Source organism: Rhea pennata, chromosome 8, assembly GCF_028389875.1.
Source record: "Rhea pennata isolate bPtePen1 chromosome 8, bPtePen1.pri, whole genome shotgun sequence".
Taxonomy (NCBI): Eukaryota; Metazoa; Chordata; class Aves; order Rheiformes; family Rheidae; genus Rhea; species Rhea pennata.
Genome location: NC_084670.1, coordinates 4,770,528 through 4,787,736, shown reverse-complemented (window position 1 = coordinate 4,787,736; position 17,209 = coordinate 4,770,528). Strand labels below are relative to the sequence as shown.

Genomic DNA, 17,209 nt, shown 5'->3' with positions numbered 1-17,209 from the left:
TATATTCTGAATACTTGCAGGATCTTTTCAATAACTGTGGCTTCCTCTCCAGTAGTTCTCTCAGGTGCTTTTGGACACGCTGCTGTGGGCGGTGCTGCTTTGCACAAAAGCGAGATTTGCCACCAGACAAGGCAACCTGCCTGCAGGACCTGGGTATGAGCTGGGAGTCATTCGTCAGCAATTTCTTACCATTGTGCAAGGCAGCACCTCTGACGTCTTGCTGAGTTTGGGACTTTACCACCCCACCACCCATGCACAGTGCCTTTTGCCCCACTTCAAGTGTTAGCAAGCTGATGTTTTGTTGTAGTTTTTGTTTAAAATTTGATTATTTGTGCAGGCTGGATTCTGAGACATTTAGTTTGGAACTGCACAAGGACAAATGATAAACAAGATGATTGCGTAGAGTGCTACAGCAAATGCAGAGAAAGAAGGAGCCCTTGGTAGCATTCAAGAGCTTGACTGGTTTTCTCAGTAGTTTTTTCTTCTGGTTCACAACAGGCCCTTGACACTAGAAAATGCAGCAACAGCAACCTCGATGGTGAAACTGCCGATTATTACAATCAGAGGGAGATAAAGTGAAGTATTTGTTGGAGCGGCAGTACCAGGAAATGGCTGAGACATCACATGACAGAGGATGTGCACTCTGTACCAGAGGGACGTATTTACTTACAGGCTAGACTTCTACCAGACTTGACCAAAGGCAGTTCTGGCTAGTTATTTGAATTACCTGACCCATTTGCAGTAGGAAGTCGTTACATAGATAGAAAATACCTACCCCACCCTCGGTAGGCAGACAGACTCCTTGCCAAAAGGTCTAGCCCAGCTTCACTGAATATAAAATATTGTACCTTTTCAGTTAAACTGTCGTTGCAAAGACATTAAAAGTGATTGCTGTTCCGGTAAATTGCTCCATTTCTTGGCATTCAGATCGTTGTGGAGAAAGCCTCTTACCACCACTTGGAACTCAAAACACACACAAAGAATAAGCCTGAAATTTTTCTAAGGTACAAATCACCTGCTTCCCCCGGTGAAGACAAAAACTCCCAGGCCCTTTGGTAGTCAGGGAAGTTGTCTGTGATGGAGGATGCTGATAAGACCCTCTACAATGATTCATTTGAAGTGTTAAATAGAGACTCCAAAATGTTTGTTTTTTTCCTAAACTTTTTTGTTTTGTTTTCTCGTAATGATAACTGTAACTAACTGAGCACATATAACATGCTTGATGATTAACTATTGTTAATTAATCAGTGGATTAGAATTTTAAGCAAGGTGCCTAAGACATTCTCTACAAGTTAGACGTTTTAACAATTGTGTTGCTAGTGTGATCATTCTTAACTCTGAATTCTCTTACATGTAAATAGATGAGATTTTACAAAAATATGTGGTCTGCACGAATATTGACCATTAGCATAACCCTATAAATTTAAATAATTACCAAAATAAGGTTCTGATCTTGCTTATACCAGAAAACAGTTGGAGAAAGTCAATGAAAAGACAGCATGTTTATACTAATACAGCTAAGAATAGAATACAGTTCAAAACTAGTTTAAAGCAAAAGGTCTTCCTTCAAAGTAAAATGATGATGGACTTTTCTTGGGCTGTAGGAATAGAAGCTGAAAGAAAAGGAAGCAGGGAAGGACTGCATATAGAGGAGCTGTGTCTTCTACTGTACAGATATCTCAATTTAATTTTGCTTATATTTTTGGTTTGAGAGATTTCAGATACTGAAGGTGATCAGCTTTCTGTACCAGGACATGCTGAGCAGTGGGTGTGACTGTGATGGGCTGGAGCAGTTCATTTAGGAAAATTGAAATGAAAGGTTTGTTTCATTCAAATGTCACTTCTAAGAGTTCGTAGGGTAACCTTCCGTTTTATGAATCTACAGAACTATCAAGAACAGTGACAATTTGTTCAAACAGACCTGGCCCATCTGTATGCTGGCTTCTCAGGTGCTGCTGCTGACCTTTCTGCACACCATGTGCTTGCTGCCTGGGTTGGATTGGTAGGACAGAGCACAACTAAGTTGAAAAGGATTTATGCTCTTACTCTCCTGGATCATTACTCAAGTATGTACAGTGTTAAGGAAAATGGACACTGCATCCTGAGGCAGAACTGGGTCCAAGTCTAGTAGGCAACTAATGGGTATAACTGGGTCTACAGCTCTTCAGGTAGACTGGATAGGATCACTGAAAAGATTGAGCTTAGTGTGGGACTGTATCTAAATGCATTTGGGGCCTCAGCTGGCTTCCTTTAATGTTAGTGATTAACCTCAGCCAATTCCTACTACTATTTTGTGAAGTGGTTCCAGTAAGAATTCCTTTTTTCAAGTAGTTGTTGGGTCAAGCCCTGGCGCTGGCTTCTAGAAGCACGGGAGTGAGAATTAGGAACTTGAAATTCTACGTCTTCCTGTGGCACAAGTTTCCCAAGTAGCCTTGGAAAAGGCAGGCAAGCTACATGTGCCGCACTGGGCTCCACAAGGGACTTCAGTACACTGAGGCAGAGATCCGTAAAGGACACAGACAGCAAGGTCTGAGGCTGGAATTCAGAAACCTGAATTAGGATGCTATTTCACCTGTACAGTGATTTGGGAAAACTCAGTACCAAGTAATGGGATTCACGTGAAGCAGTATTCTGAGCAGGGGAGCTGGTCAGCAGGCTGGAAAAATGCTAAAGAAAGGGGTAAGTTGCTCTACTTCAGTAGGTACCTAAGTCCTTTTCTTGGATCTGACCCAGAATACTGAAGTATTAGTAATAGGTACCAGTCAGACTGTGTTTAGAATTCCACTGAGTTTCCTTAGGGAAATGAATCAAATTAAACTTTTTGTCATTTGATCCTATTACTAAAGTACAAAGCTGAGCACCAAACTGTACTGGAGACCCGGTGTTATACTGGAGGGAGCCACACTTCCCTTGTTTCTACTCCATTTATGAATGCCCTTTGCCAACTAGTCACTGTTTGGCACAGTATTAAATTTAATCACTGAACTCCAAAACCTTGTAATGTGTCTACCTACTCCATGGTTCCATTTGGATGGAAATTTTCTATCTCATTTAAAGACTGTTAAAGCCCTGCCTTTCTTGTGCAGAACAAAAGGGTATTGTTTACTTTGTTTTTCTTTATTTTCGTATTCAACAAAAGATGATTATTCTGTCTCCTCAGTGCAGAGATCCCTGTGAACATGTAGACCTCCTCTCTAATTGCTTTTTTTTTTCCCCCCGGGTGACTGTAAAAGAGAGAGATTTCCTTCACGCAGAAAGTTGCAGTTGAAATGCACGAAAACAAATGTTGTTTAGCTAAATCTTCAAGGTTTTCCTAGTGAAAGTATTAATTAAAAAGTTGATACTAGGCATAATTGAGTCAAGAAACAACGTTCTAAGGCACAGCAGCAGTAGAATGACAATAACACACATTTATGATTAAGAATGAATCTTTCACAGTACAAAAGCATTTGTTTCATTCAAAACCTTTTGACCTTCTAAGAGAGATGCAGCAACCCACAAACGTCGAGTTATTTGGATGCCATTATTGCCATCACTTTATAACCTAGGGAGAATAGCTTTTTGATGCCTACTGCTCCGCAGTCTGTAGGCAGGACAGCAGTGTTCTTGCTTTTTGAGAGCTAGCAGCCCATTCACAGTGGGTTGACTTTCAAAAGACCCATTTATTGAATGACGCAAGGTGCAAATTATGAGTCACCCTGCATAGGTTAAGTTTGTAAAAATCAACCTATATTCATCTTCCTAGCACCTACACAGCTGCATGCTGTATTTATTATCTCTAGGATCCTATTAACCCTTTTAAAGGCTAAAAAGTGATCTGTAATACAACTCAGACAAACTTAATATTCTTAGCTAGTGAACTGATTTCCCCCCCCCCCCCTTTATCAGTGATGAACAAATGATGAGGGTGGATTTTCTATCAGTCAGGATTAGGTCACATGGTGGCCCAGCAATCTGATTTTAAATATTTCCTCCTGTTCTGATAGCCTCATAAAAAATATTGCTTGATGTTGTTTGCTGATATGTGACACTGTATTTTCAGGTCTTAACTAGATGAGCCAGCTACTCTTGGATCTCAGAGTCCTCTAATGATCTTGCAGTGATACTGTAAGTAGTTCTTGTTTATTATAAGTAGCTTTTTAAGCAGAAGTTTCATGCCAGTCCAACGCATTTTAATAGTTTAACCTTTTCCTTCTAATTCCCACTTAAATTCCCATCTACCTTTTAGGGTAGATTTAGGGGTGCTAGGAGCAGTATTGCTGTGCTTTCATGGCCTTTAAAAGTGCAGAACCACCTCTTCGCTGTCTCCACCCATCTCCTTCCCATCTCCAGGAAGTTTGGAGATTCAAATGTGGTTCCTAAACCTCTGTCAATGAGGAAGGTCTATGCTGCTGGAAATGGTATACAGCCACTTGTTCCTGTATTTCAGCTCTCCTTCCTCTCAGGAAACCCAAACTTCAAGGGAAGGAAAACCCCAAATGACCCTTTGCATAAGGTTACCAAAAGGTGGTTGCTTAATGGTGGTGGTGATGGGGGGTGTCACCTCACATGAAGGGCTTTGTTTCTCCATCTATTCCTTTACTGTGCCTGTCACAAATAATGACAGCTATTACAGGACTGCTACAGGGACGCATACTTAGATGATAGATGAAGCTCCTGTTTCTTTGACCCAGTGTCTGTATTCCTAACTTAAGCAGAATTTTCCTTGTCGGGAAGTGTGATCAGACTAGAGGAGGGACTGTACCTTCTCTTATTATTGCAGGTGACTGAATACTGCAAAAAGAGCTTTTCTCCAGTGCTGAATCAAACACTGAAATTAATTTACTTCCTCTCTGCTCATACCTCCTGTGTGTCAGTTTTCTGAAAGCCACATTATGCTAACCTACTTGCAGAGATTCTTATGCTAAGATAGTGGCAGAATTGCATTGTGAGATTATTTCTACCAAATTAATGTGAAAAATGAACACTGGCCAGATACTTGCCTGTGTCTTTACTCAGGGAATAAGTATTAGCCTGTTGACTTTCATGGCCCATCACTTCTGAACATAAAGTGTAAATTTTGGAATATAAGTAGGGAGCAAATTGGAGCTGAGTATGAAGATGTATTTCCTGGGGTTTTTTTTAGCCAATAATAAAACTTATTGCATACTGATGAATAATGTATTTGAAGGAAATTGTGATCTGCTCCTGTTTAATCCTTGAAAGAAAAAGGCTTATGCATTCTAATAGTTTACTCTGTAAGACAGAACAATGGAGGTTTGATGCAAAACTCATTGGAATCAGTAAAAAGGCCCCCATTTTATGCCTCAGGTTTCTAGCCTAGACAAAAATCTGTTATGGCAGCTGCCACCTTTACTAACCCACCAGGGTATGGCCCAAGTCCCTCTAGGGCTGCAGCAGTAATGGCTCTTAAGTCTGGCTGAAGCAGAGTGGTGTTCCCTATGGATTAGGCACAGAGGTGGACCTGTAACACACGCTCACCTGCATGTTACATCAGTAAGTCTAGTATGTGCTGTTCCAGTTGTAGCTCTTGTAAATTAAACCGAGAAATAAGCTGCTCTTTTGCTTCTTGCCACAGCTGAAATATGATCCAAGGCTCAGGTAGATTCCAGCTGTGATCTCGGTTCGTGGTTATGAACATACATTTATGTTCTCAAGACATTATAGCTCCTTCTACACAGGCAAAAATTGTAAAAACAAAATGAACAACGTTCTCTGTGTACAGTAGAGTTATTTAAAGTGCCTGAGGGCTTGAACATAAGCAGACACAGTGTTCATATACAATATAAGCAAGACTTCTGGGTTTTGGCATTTATAATGACAATTAAAAATACAGCAGGCATGTTTCAGCAACTTTATGGGATGCCATAAACATCTAGAAAAAGATTCCAGACAAAAGTAAAGATTCACAGTAAAGATTCCTTTCTTTTTCTAGTTTCCTACCTTGTTTTTTTATGTGATATATTGTGAGGCACCACAAAGCCAATGAAACAAATGTATGGGGCAGAAACTATCTCACTCATTGGAAACTATTGTAAGGCAGAAAACACTTCTTAGGAAGAGTCAAAGTTTATAATGTGTATGGCTCAGTTCAGGTAATTGTTTTACCTTCCTTCTCCTTCAACATATCTTGAGCAGAAAAAGCCCCAAACAAGTCTGGATGGGGAAAAAAACCACTCTCCTTCCTTGACACAGGGACAAACAGTAGGTTCAAAATCTCTCCTTGTCAGAATTTTATGTACCATGAAGCTGCCTACATTTTCTAAGATATATTTATCACAGAAGCTATCCTACTGCATGGTTGATCAGCTGTTTCCACTGTAGTCTCTTAACAGAATAGAGAATGCCATGCATCACAAACCTTTCTATTCTGTATACTGTATATCTTTAAGCAATGTAGTGTTTACAAATTTATAGCAAGAGTTACCTCCTGCTGTGAATATGTTTTAGGCATTAAGCTAAGGTGGGAGGAAGAACCTGAATCTCAAGTTAAGGGTTTAATTACAAGGCTTTTCTTCCTCAATACTTTTTTCCTGCCACTTGTAAACCTTAGACAAAAGGAGTAAGGAGCTGAAGATATGTTCCTCAGCTTTGTGGGTTCTTTAAACCTGAATTTCTTCCTAGTCTTTTGGCAAAGCACTTTGAAATATTGTTATGACACTGAGTGAAACTTCTTGCACGACGGTCAACTCTTTTCTAGCCTTGAAAAGGGAGACATTGAGTGTGTTTTTAGTACCTTTAAATCCATCTCTTCTCTTTACAGTGCTTTAGAAAAGTGTTTTGTTCTGTGTGTGTATTCAGGCCTGGTAGCTCTAAGTGACCTGCCACAAGATGCTCAGACAAATCTTGCTCCAGTTTTCCTGGGTTTCACAGTGCTCCCCTCTTACTGTGGGCACCACGCATGGCTCCTCATAAACTTTTTCTTCCCTTCTCTCTTCGCTAGTCTGGAAAACATACAAGTCTTCTATACTTTTGGGGGTAAGTGCAAGGATTTTACTATCTTTGTATATGCAGGAGGCAGGGAACACTTGTCACTGGCCACCCAACACTGGGATTGCTTTTCAGGAGTCAGGGCTAAGTGAGAATTAGGTTCTTGGCACCTCCGACTGAGCTAATGCCGAGCACCCCTGATCCTCCATGCAGTGGCAGCTGCATTTCAACCCCTGTACTCCAGGCCTGTCTGAATCAGAGCAGGAAGAAGTGAGGAAACCGTCTGCTTTATCATCCCTAGAGCACAGACCACTCTGCATGGATTGAGAGAGGGACATCTGCCAGAAAAGAGGGAGATAAAAGGTATCTTAGGGTTACATTTGTTTCCTGTGGCAAAGCATTGGCTTTGTTTTAGTTTTCCTTTCCCCTCCCCCTTACCACAATTCAAGACTACTACGTATGCAGCAGCTTTTTCCCCTTTACCTGCATTTATTTCCTTCAGTTAGTCCATAATTTCACAATCTGAGGGATTCAGAGGCAATTCCATTTTCCCCTTCTACCTTGCTACTTGTAACCTCCTGTTCCTGACCAGGCTGCAGTTGCAATGCCATGCTGGGAACCAAAGTAGCGTTCTTTTTTTAGCAGGTTTGTTTTTGCCTTGGATTCTTTCCCTGAATCTGTTGACAGTGTAGCCCAGGCAGCTCTGTCCACGCAGTGTGGGGCATCAGGCACATTCCCTCAGCCTCCTACAGCAATCTTTATCTCCCTGAAACGGGGCCCTGTGCCGGATTTCAGCCCTTATGCAGGTGGTCAGCGCTGGACAAAGCTGAAGTCCATGTAAGAGCTATGTCAGGGGTTTAAGTGGACATTAGATTGCGTCTAATTTTAACACTCATCCTCTGTGCAGGTTAAATTTGATGTTAATTGTACTGAAACTGCTGTGATGGCTAGTCTTTCTAGCTATGAGTGATCTTTTGTGCTTATTCCTTTGCAATAGCAGCTCTGTGATTTTTTTCATTTATAAAATCAACCTGAAACTCCCTTGAAATAAGGTGTATAGTGTAGTTGCTGCTATCACCAAAATCATAATGAGAAAAGCAGTTGCAGTACATCTCCAGAATGCTACCTTTAACTCCTGTGCCTCCCTGAACATTGCAGGTATCCTGTGTTGTAATGGAGAAGTGGAGCTCGTCTAAACACGGAGCAGATTTCAATAATCTCTTCCACTTGTGTGGCAGTGCAGAGTTGTTCCATACTTTTATTCGCTCGTGCTTTGCCCAGGCTAGTCATGACAGAGAAAACTGTGGCTGTTTGGCAGAGTATATCACAAGCCATTGCTCCTCGGGCTTAGGAAATTTATCTTACTGTTCAAAACAATTCCTCACGCTCCTTGACATTTACTCCTATGGGTATTTGCAGACTGTTATGTCTGCCCTTACTTGTTGTTTAACCTAGCTATAAGCATTAGCTCTGTCTTCATAAATCATTTCCCTTCAGCTCTGTAGCTAGGTTTACTGCCTGTGCTCCTAAGTATGAAAAACCCAGGCTAAACCTAGCCTTTAAATGTCTGCTCCCAACAGTATTTTATTGGTGGCACAAAATCATTGCTCTGTATGAAATCATTCCTGGCTTACTGCTTGTTCCTTTGCTGATTATACTGACCAGGATCTGTACCAGTGGTTCTCTAATTTTCTTTTCTGTGTCCTCCCACATACTCTTAGGACTTGTTCCACTTCTTCCTCCAGCTTTAAAACCAGTGGTTTAGGCTCCCTGCCCATTCCCCCAAGAATACATCTTTTAGGAGTAGCTGAGGCGTCGTGAGTGTCCAGCAAGTTCCCCATAGCCTCTGCTCCTACTTCTTTCCTTCTTCACCCTTCTCCCAAGGACTTCTGCATGGCCCAAAACCAGTTCCCAGGGACCACTGGAAGGTGGACACTCACAGCATGTCTCCTAGGACGAGTATCTGGTGGGTGCAGCTCCCTGGAGCAGAGTAAGGAAGAATAATTTGACCGGATTAAATCCTCCTCCAGCCCCAGCACACAACCCACCATGCTGGGAAGTGAGATTGCAAAGACTTTCTGTGTGACCTCAACCATGAATCCTCTGCCTGTGGCTTGCCAAGTCTGGCCAGGGCTGTGATGCCTTTGTGCGAAGGGGCTCTGCCCAGGGAGCTGCGGCTGCCCTGAGGCTGGAGCTGGTGGGCAGGGACCTGGGCCACATGCTCCCCAGCCATCACCTTCCCTCAGTGGGAAAGCATGGAAATTCCTGCAGTTTTGCCCCTTTTCCCAGACCTCACTGCTGGGATAGTTCCCCTCTGAGCAGCACAGAAACTGTCCACACTTTGAGAGCAGTTCATCTGTACAGAGTGCATACAAATTTCAGGAGCTTAGTGGTGAGGCAGGAATGTGCAGTTGACTGAGGCGTCTTTGAAGGAACCCAGATCTTAAAACAAATTAACTGCCACAAAATGTCACCAGAAATAATTCAGGAGAACCCTGAAAAATGTGCGTTTATACGGTTAATAAGGACGCTTCAGTGACTGCAGCAAGTACTGAAAATAATTAAAGAGTTTTGTAAGGCACAGGAATTACTTCAGGGTGCAAACCAAGCTTGGACTGTTAAAGCCAAGGAAGAAAATTTCCATGTAGGCTGATATGCCCAAAGCTGCCTATTGCAAACTTCCTTTTTACCTTTTTTGTGAAATATTTGGTGGTGGTTGCAACTACAATTATGAGATGTCGCAAGAGATCTCCCATGTAGTCCGACATAGGAGATCCTACCATCACATGCAAAGTAAAGCCTTGTTCTCTTTCTAGTTTTTAGAAGTTTGGGAAATGCAAAATACCTTGCAAGCAAGTAGCAGGATGTGACAGAAGGCGTCAGATACTGATGTATTTTCTTTCCTAAAAACTCAAAAGACTCAAACCTCAAGTCTGTCCTGTCTTTCCTACTCGCACATTCTTTTTGACTCCTCCACTCTCCTCCCATTTGTTTCTGTGTTAAATGAGGCTGATTATTGCAGTATGTTTTCTTTCATAATTCTCTCTTGTCTCAGAGCTGGCAGAATCTTCCATGTGTCTTGCAGCAGTAGAAGAGTCCAGTCCTAAGTTTGGGATGAGTGCTGTTCAAAAGCTACTTTTGTTTCACCTCTGAGCTAAAGACCCATTCTTTAAAACTTTGAACATTGATCTTGAATTTTCAGAAGCCTGGATTGTCTGCAGACTTGAGCAAGAGAGTCCTATGTGAGCCTGAGTTAAGTTGAACTGTGTCTGGGAGGTTTAGTCTTGTGGCTTTATTTAGTTATTCTACCTGTTCACATATCTTAACTATGAGATGATTACACTTTCTCCTCTAAAATATAGGAGACACTTATAACAAACCTAATGCTCTACCTTTTTTTGGTTTCTGTGTGAGTGCAAGCATGAACTTTTTTATTTTGTTGAATAGCTCCTTTAGCGATGTTTTTTTTTTTTAAATCTGTTTGCATCTCTTCAAACACAGGGCAAGCACAGAAAAAGAATATCAAATGTAACCAGAAAAAAACAAAAAATTAGCTCCTCCCCAAATCTTCAGTCATCATTGTTTCTGCTATTGTTAGAGGAAATATCACGTGCCTACTTACGCTGTTGTAGAAAAAGCCACTAATGTACAGTCCCTTATATTAGAATTTTTAAAACTAAGGCACCAGCTTCTGAAATTTGACTTTTTTGATCCAAAAATGAGAAAGAAGAAGAAATGCAACAATCCACTTTGGAATGAGTTTCTTTCATTTCTGGCAGTTTAGTAGTTTGATAAAAGTTTAACTATGTAAGCACTTATTCACCAGGAATGTTTCATCGTTGCCGTGCTTTCTTACACTCCGTTACCAGCTTTCACGCATTTTTTCTGGGCCTTTCTAACCAGGTCCGTGAAGTTTGACCTCTCCTACTGGCTTCTCACATTCCTTCGTTGTAGAACAATCGTGCTGTAACGATGAACTCCACAGAAACTCCTCTAAATACGTGCATTAAGAACTGAGGCAGCTTTCTGGCGCTTGTTGCACATTCATCAGACTAAATCAGAAACAAAGCTGAAATCCTTTCGGAAAGGCAGAGGCTGAGCTTTAAAAGGAACCTTCCTTAAGAAGTGAAACACAACACTTAAACAGGCTGTCTGATGGCAACGAGTTCTGTACTAGTATTGCTCAAACGAGTGTGGAATCAGTGCAGCTCAGTGATAGTCTAGGATGTACAGAAATATGCTGTGATCCCCTCTGAGGGGATTCTTCCTTAAGAGGGGAGAACCATAATAAAGGGAGAAGTGGTGTGGAACTAAATTAATAACCTTTGTGTTGGTTCCGTGAGGCAGAGCCAGCTTTCTCAGCCACAAAACATGGGAATCCCAGGTTTAAGGTTGATACCATGAAATTCATAAATGGCTTCATGCCCACTGGCTCAGGGCAGCATATATAAATGGGGTAAGCAAGAGCTAATTACACCCTATAAAACATCTCTCCTCTTGAATCTACTTCTGGATGAGCCATTTTCTCCCATAACTAACTGAGTGTCTCTTCACTTAAATTTTAGCCCAGCCTCCACTAAGGGTGGTAAGAATTTTTTTGGTTTTCCTGGGAAAGGAATTGGACTCTGATTCTAGCAAGGTTAGTTCGTCAGAGTGGATTGGCGTATGATGTATTGCCTAATGGCATGGTCATATTCTTTATGTCTAGAGTAGGAAGTGTGCAAGAGTCACAGGCTAGTGGTAAATCTCTTGATCCCACTCAGGAGAAGATGTTTGGCAGACGTTTCTGTGGCCAGCTCTGCAAAAGCCTTCCCTGCAGAAACTGTTTGTTTGGAGCACCACCAGCTGAGTGAGGGAAGTGAAACAAAGTTGCTGTCTGCTGCAGACCACTTGCAAGCAATAAAAACAATTGAGAATTCAGCTAACTTGAACATGGTAAAATAGAATTAATTTAAAATGCCAGGACATTTTTTGGGTGAAGATGCATTTAGAAAATTCCATTTTGTCTCGCCATGTTTATACTATGAACTGTAGACACAAAAATATTAGCACTTCATACCTGTCACTGAAAAAGGAACCATGTACCTGTGAATGTCAAACTTGGCTTTAATCTGCTTCACAGCTTGTTTTGTTTTGTTTTGTTTTTCTCTGTTTCATTTCCCTTTGCTGTGTTAAGCTCTGACCCTGAAAGGTGAGGAAGTGAAGGAAATGGAAGAGTGAAATTTGGGGAGTCTGACAATAAAGAGTCAGGGGAACCACAGGGCAATCTGGCTGGTTGTGAGATTGAAATGTAAGAGGACTCCTCAAATTAATTGCTTTGGAACCCACTTGCTTATGTATGTGGACTCTCTCAGGCATAAGTCTTACATTATGTCACCAAGATGGCATTTGTACTTGATTTACGTTGGCACAGAACTAGCCATAAATTGCACATGTGTGCCCATCGTAGCCCCTTTGCAAATAGAGCATGTTTATAGAAACAGGAAACGTGGCTGCAGCGTGAGCACGCGGAGCCTCTGCTGTGTCAACAGCATCGCAAATACAGGTATCCAGGATCTGCGCGAGGCATTCGTTTTCCATGTATTTCAATGCTGCTGGTAACCTGGAACGCTACTAGCGGTTGGCTGATGGAGCAAAAATGACTTATTAGGTGAAATTTGCTCTGCTCAGTATATGTACCTGAACAAGAGCCACAATCCACATTTTAATCTGTTTTTCTTTCATATTCTATCTAATCTGTGGCTAATGTGTCTTGGTGATAATCTCCACCCCCTCCCTTCCTTGGAGAATACAGAGATGCACTGTATTAATTATATCTCATTCTGTGGTCAGTTAATTTATCTTTAAAGAGAGTATGCTTGCTTTCTCATCTGAAAAGATTTTGAAGCCTTCAGGTCAAATTCAGAGAAATGTAAACTCTTCGCTATTCCATATAGTAGAGTAAAAGTAGTACATATAGAGTAAAAATAGTACAATACATATAAAAAGATCCAAGATTTATTTTAGGAGATAAAAAGACAGATATAAACGAAGATGAAAAAGGGCAAAGCATTTTTTGACTGAGAAAATTGTATTTTTGGTTCCTCATATGCATTTATTTGCATAATCTTCAACCTGCAAGAGTTGTGAGGTGCTATAAATATGTGCAAATAACCTTTTCTGTGGTATTTCATCCACTTGAATCTGCTCTGCCTGACGTGAAATGACAGCTTTCTATGCCTCAGGATTGCGACACCCTTGAACATCTTCTCTGTGCCACTGCCAAAACCCTTAACAGAAAAGGAAAGATGAAGGTGAAGCAAGCCATGAGGTTCCTCTCTCTTCAGTCTGTGTTGACCTAAAGCAGACTAAGCTATAGGATTTCCTTTCTGTAACATCTTTTTCTTCAGACTTTAAAGAAGTCTGTAACAGAGGCAATGTTACTGTGTACAAAACAGTCTAAGTTTCTAAGAACTGGTAACACAGAAAGAATCCTTTTGCATGCAGTGTATACTCCCCTCTATTTTTCCCCTCAGTTGAGAGAGTCCTCTTCTTAGTATTTACATGATCCAAGTGATATTTTTTAGCTTGGGCACATTTCGCAGAGGGAGTTGGTGTGAAAGTCCAAGAAAAAAGATCCTCATGTTGCTTTGGAGAGGCTGTGAGAAAATGATGCATAATGATGCATGTGAGTCCTACAACCTAACTTCTAAATAAGAGATGTTGTTTGTCAGTGAAGATTAACTTGAAATAGGTACAAGTACCGAAGCCTTTTGAAAGGAAATTACCTCTTGCACCTCCAGAGCTGATAGAAGAGCCAAGTATCACCAGCAGAGCATGCCCTTAGAGTGTGCATGAGCTACAGAGTTACAGAGAGTTAGGTCTATCCTCAGTTACAGATCTGATTTAAAAACAGCAGTAACTATGTGTTGCAGTTCCTGTGGCTATAGGTAATCTCAAAGACAGTTTTAAAGAACCACACTGGGATTAGGGCTATTGTATTGCTCACTGAAGACTTACACGCCCTTGAAGATGGTATGGGAATGTATTTCCATTTGGGAAATACATTCCTCGCATCAACTGTCACAGGCCTTCTTGCTTATTTCCTGATGGCAAGTTTGATAAATTTGTGAAAATGTTAATAACCTACAGCATTAAAAATCTGAGCCAAACTACCTGCAGTGGCTCTTTTATTGCATGGGATATTTCAAGTCTGATTGTCCTCACTGGCACTAAAGACAGTAGCTGGGATGTTCTGTTCGGTTTGGGTTGGGATACCTCTCTAACCCATTTTTTGGAAAACCATTTGCAGGTAAATGCTTAGACTGAGTAATACTCATTTGCAGATTAAAGTATGGGCATGTTATTGTGTTTGACACCATATTTGAACAGAATGGCAGGTACATTTATCGGATGTACTGGGAAACAGATACTGGGATGTGGAATGGGTGTTGCAGTGGAAGGTTTAACTTCCCTTGGTTAGGTTAGTTCCCAACACAAGAGTAGATGGCGGGGTGGGGGTGGGGAGAAAGAGAGAGAGTAAAACTCGAAGGCAGCAGAGAACTGCATGTTACATCTCTGTACGTTTGAGTTAAGAAAGCCCAATCCCATCTCCTCTTCTTCGGCAAAGCTGAGGCCCTTTCCCCACTGTAGCACGTGTACCAGCCTTCAGGAGCTCTCTGATGGCAAAAAGGGGTGCAGTAGTCCACTTCGGCAGAGCAGTGTCCACACAGTGGTACGACTTTGAGCTGTGAAAAGTTCTCTTTACTAGAAATGAAAGCATTTCTTTCCAAAAGGTAAGGAACATGAGGTTTCCTAAGTTCTGCAGCATGCTCCAGCTTCCACCGTTATGGCACTGTTTGCGAGAGACTTTTTTCCTTCAAATTCTTTTGAAGTCAGTGCTGGTATCTGTTATTACTCACATAACTAATCCTTCTTTCCTCACATAGAACCACTGACTCCAAAGGACTTAAATTAATTAAATTTTTTGTGATTAATAAGAGTTGCTGGCTCTAGCCTTTCGTTTGAAACTTTTGTAAGAATTCTGAAAGTTGGGAATTCTCTCAAGATGCATGTTAGAAGGGTGCTGGAAAGCAAGTGACTTATTTTTGGATAGATTGCAGCTTAACTTTGATCTTAACTTTGATCTTAATTTCTAACAATTTTGTGTATTATAAAGTGGATGCATAACTACGTTCAAAAAGTCTTTTTTTTTTAACTATATGTACTTGAAAAAGTTTACATGCTAAATGTAACAAAATTGGAACAGGATATGAAACAGGAACGCTGGAGTGAGAGAGGGACACAGAGATGTCGTAGCCTTCAGAAGCACACGCCGTTTGCTGACGGCTGCTGGGGAGGTGACGGCATCGCTGCGCCTTCTGCCCGGTTCCTCGCCTGCTGTCCCAGCCCGAGCAGTGCCGTAGGCAGAGAAACCAAGTTCAGTCTTGGTGTCCCTTAGCGGCTTCTCCTGAAGATTTGGGCTCTGCCTGTTGCTGCCCTGACCTCCAGCTTGTGCCTGCGGTGGGAGCCAAGCTCTGACATGGCATTCCCTCGCGGTAGGGCTGTCCTCAGCTGGTGCTACCTGTGAAACAGAGAGCTGAGGTGAACCTGGACTGCGTAACTGGGCCTTGCCCCTATTTGCCTAAGAATTGCCTAGAGGAGTGAAAGTATTTGTTCTTTTTGTATGTAAAGGGTTGAAGCTAGAGATTCACTGGGACATGTCATGCGAGCGAGCGTGCTACCCCAGCACCCTTCTCACCCTGCTGTTCAGCTCCAGCCCTCCATCACCTCCCTTCTCCCCTGCCCTCCCCCTGGTCCCTCCACCACCCTTATCTCCCTGAGCCTCCTCCAGAAGCCGGACAAGCCAGCAGATCTTTCAAGAGATGCAGGAAGGGAGCTGGGGGTTATCTGAGTGTGCAGGTTATCTAAGGGCTTGCTCTCAGAAGCAGTGTCTTGAAGTTATCCCGAGCTGGAGACGAGTAGAGGCTGGGCAGCTCAGTCTGGCAGGGCCAGCTGTCCTGTGGATACGGCTGAAAGATGAGAAGTCTGAAAATAGTGGCAGAATCGCCCTCAAGCCAGAAAGAGGTGCCTGTGACTGAGAAACAAGGAATGAAAGTTATTTTTTTCCTCATGTATTTGAGGACTCTGCGTTTGCTTCCTCAGTTAGACTCTCTGGAATTCGTCTGACTGCATTTATACCCCGAAGGGAATTATTTGATACAGGATTCAATACACGCTAGGGATTTGATTCTGAAGCGAGACTGCCCTATGACAAACCCACTCCAAAATATAGTCAGCAAAGTCTTCCTCAGATGCAAACTGTGGGTCTGCTTCCAGGCTGGACTCCTCTTTGCTCATTCCTCAGCAGAGTTTGTCAAAAGTTCACTACATTACTCTCGCTTTTCCTTGCGGTGCTGAGTCACTTTCTGATTTGGGTGAGAATTAAAATGTCTGTAACTCTGAATTTTGCTACTTCTGTCTCAAATCCTGAGTAAAAAAAAAATGAAAAAAATCCTGCAATGTCAATTTATTCAGAGATAAGCTTTAATAACAACTGTTATGCTCAATACTTGTGCGTGTAACACTTGCATGCATTTTGTTTTCTTTGTTGTTTCTGGTCTGTTTAGTTACAGCATGAGAATCTGAACTGTGGTGCAGTTAGGCAGAGAAGAAGTATGACCAAAGCAAAACAGAAAGTTTTCTGGTTTTAAAGAGCCGCTTCGATCTAGAAGGTGACTCTTAAACTGCATGCTCGCTGCTGAGTTTTCTGTCTGGCCTGTAACTGAGCACAGGATTTGTATGTCAACCTGAGCTCTTTTTTGGCCGCTGTATAATGCAGTGTTTGGGATGTGTTATGCAGTGCCTAGGTAGTTCTTCAAGGACTTAAGATGTTAGCTCTGTAGTCCCCTATTTCTGTCCCGACTCAGCCCGGTCAGGCTGGCAGCTAGCACATAAGCGGTGCCTGTAGCAGAATCGTATCCATGGGAGTTGTAATTCCAGAGGAGATGTTTAACGTACCTCTCTCTGAGCAAAACATGCTCATCTCAAGCACGCATAACTTGGATCCCCCGGGGTCCCAGGTGCACGTGCAGTTACAGGAGAGCTGACTCTGGGGGATGCGCTAGGGAGCTTTGAACATCAAACGTCAGTCACCGTGGCTTGAGCTAAAGAGCAAGGCAGCTTCAGTGGCAGCAGAACTAGCGTCATGGGTAGAGCAGAAAGCAGGACACGCTGGGCCATGCGCCCTGACTGCTGGGTTGTATATGCACCGCAAAGATTTTGCAGGGTACCGGGGATT

At 42.2% G+C, this 17,209-nt stretch overlaps 1 long non-coding RNA gene across 5 annotated transcripts in view; it reads left to right on the top strand.

Annotated features, from left to right (window-relative positions):
* LOC134143696 (uncharacterized) overlaps positions 1-17,209 on the top strand; it is a 170,504-nt gene that overhangs the window by 81,587 nt on the left and 71,708 nt on the right. For all 5 annotated transcript variants that reach the window (XR_009959167.1, XR_009959168.1, XR_009959169.1 and 2 more), the window contains exon 3: positions 4,043-4,107. This is a non-coding gene — a long non-coding RNA (uncharacterized LOC134143696). The remainder of the gene's footprint in view (positions 1-4,042; positions 4,108-17,209) is intronic.